Source organism: Apis dorsata, unplaced genomic scaffold, assembly GCF_000469605.1.
Source record: "Apis dorsata unplaced genomic scaffold, Apis dorsata 1.3 scaffold_82, whole genome shotgun sequence".
Taxonomy (NCBI): domain Eukaryota; kingdom Metazoa; phylum Arthropoda; class Insecta; order Hymenoptera; family Apidae; genus Apis; species Apis dorsata.
Window position 1 is genome coordinate 1,032,540 of NW_006263380.1, and position 2,801 is coordinate 1,035,340.

Here is a 2,801-nt window from a genome sequence, read left to right on the forward strand (position 1 = left end):
CACGGGCTTTTAGCTGTCAGTGATGTTACAATTGCAAATAATCTTGTTTTGCGTAATATTTAAATTAAAAAACGTCCCAACCGAACTTAACTAGTGAATAAAATCTATTTTTCAATTGATTTTAATAACAAATGAAAATTTATTATTTGTTTAATTAAAACTGGAAAAAAGGAAAATATTAATGGAACAGAAAACGGTTGCACGATGTGACAAATGTTCATTAAAAAAAAAATATCATATAGAAAAAGTTAGAATCGTAAAGGGAAAATAATATATTCTCGGTAATTTGAGCTTTGTCAAATTACATTTTAGTATAATTTTTAAACATCATACTCTAGTGGCCTTTCAACAATTTGTCTCCTTTCTCTTCCCTTTTTAGCTCTTATCGCAGTAAGAAGTGCAGATAATTTACTTACAGATACAATCTTAATTTAGATGATGTAGATTACTTTTTTACGTGAGCACGAGACTGCCGGTATAAACACATTTAAATACTCTTTCTATCATTTATGTATTTTGTTTTCCCCCCTTTTTTTTCTATGTGTTGGAAAGCTATTTGATTGTTCATACAGTCATCAATAATTTGTACTTAATAGACAAAGCAGCACACCACCATATAAGCTAAGACCCCGAAAGCAATAAAAAACGCGATGGTACGTAGGATAGATTGTCGTCATACAATACTCGTTTGCGTGCTCTCTCGACGACAATTTAAACATACAAGAATTTCAGGAACTAATATTTAGATAACATTCATTTATATGCCGGACGTTAAAAGTAACAAATTTTATTGCTCCATAATTGCTGTAGATATATTCACATAATCTCTTTTTAAATTTCTTCCTTAACTCTTCTATTCTATTCACTTTATTTTATTTCTTTTTTATACTATTCAAAAAAAGAAAAGAAGAAAATTAGAAATATTTTGGTGTAGATAAACGAAATTATTCGTTTCTTTCTAAGGGTTATCACTGATCTCTTTTTTCCAGAATGTACAGATCACACATTAATAAACAGGTATTAAGCAACCCTAAATACCACATAATACGATGGCCAGTGCATCTACTCATGTATCGTTATATCTAACATTATATACCTAAACAACTTTGCCAAAAATAGATTTAGTCTATGTAACATAGAGTATAGTTAAGGGCATGCGATAAAAATTAACATTTTATCTTTCTCTTTTACAACTTCATATACAGCATTTACATATTTCTTCTTTATTTTTCTTTCTCTTCTTACAGCTTTTCTTATCAGTGATATCTCTTGGCATACTACTGCTTTATAGAATTTTTAAATTCACTTACAGTAATTAATGGAGCAACTTAGTTTTAGTCGTTATCAAAGGAGCCTTATAAACACACTCGTATAAATATATATACACGCGCGCATACAAGCGCGATACATACATTTTACACTTTCACTCATACACATATTGCATAAATACATTCTTTCTTACACTTATATACGAGTATAAACGATATCATCAATCAATGCTATTCCTTATTTTCAATATTGTAATAAAAAAATATTTTTTTTACGCATATTATTAAAACATTATTATTAAAACATTAATATTATATTTACATTTTCATTCAATATTTTTATTAATGAATAATAAAACGCATAACAAAAAGAATAAACAGTAACCATTTTCTATATAACTATCGTAATCTGTTTTCATTTTATAAATATGAATAGCATTGAAAAAATGGTATCTTTACATTGATAACATCATTTATTTGAGAAAGAGGCATAAACTATGAAGAAATTTTACATAATTGCGATCCAAATAACAGATTGCTTAACTTTTTTCTCGTACGTCGAAACGATCCTTCCATTTAGTACGTATTTGATATACTTCCTGTTTCCCAAACAGGTAACATATCTTTTAAATAAGTCTCGACAATGACTATGTTTTATATTTAATTTACATTTACATGTATAACAAATTTGTAAATATCAAAATATTCAAAATTTAATTGTCTTTTTTCCAAATATAATGCATAATTTTAACTTGTGACTATGTATAGTTAAAAAAATATTCTGTTTTAAGTAAAATACTTATTTAAAAGATACGTGATACACATTTAGGCTTAACATCTTAACTAGGAAATGAAATCGAAAATTAATCGGTTGATAAAGTACACAAAGCTTGACTTCTCTCGGTCAAGCTATAGATTGCCAGTTTTTAAATTCTGTTGACAGAACACTGTAGAATACCATTTTTAAATGTACCATACGTGAAGAGAATGAACTTATTTATGAAATAACATTGATAAAAGAAAATGAAAGCAATGGACAGTTACTTCGTTAGGCATTTTTTTTTCTCTCAGTTATAAATATTTAGCTCGTGGTAGCTTGTTAAATAACAGAAAAGCATAACTATCCTTATATATTTTTTTTTTAATTATTATTATTATTATTATTATTATTATTATTATAATTATTATTATTATTATTACCATCGTAGACGCGTAAGTAGAATTAGGTTTGAGCTCTCTACTAATTCTGAAACTAGAAGATATTTTTTATAATTATTAGAATCGAGAAATCGAGTATTGCTATTATATATATATATATATAAATATANAAACAATCCTTCCCTGAATAATTATTTAAACTATAATTTATTGTATTCACCGTTTTTTGCACCAACGTTTACGTAAGACATATTTTTTGGCAACGACTGGCTTAATTTATTGTTTCTTACATTACTTTATACGAGTTTCGCTCTTTTTTTCTTTTCTCTTCTTTTTTTTTTTTTTTTTTTTTTTTTTTTTTTTTTTTTTTTTTTT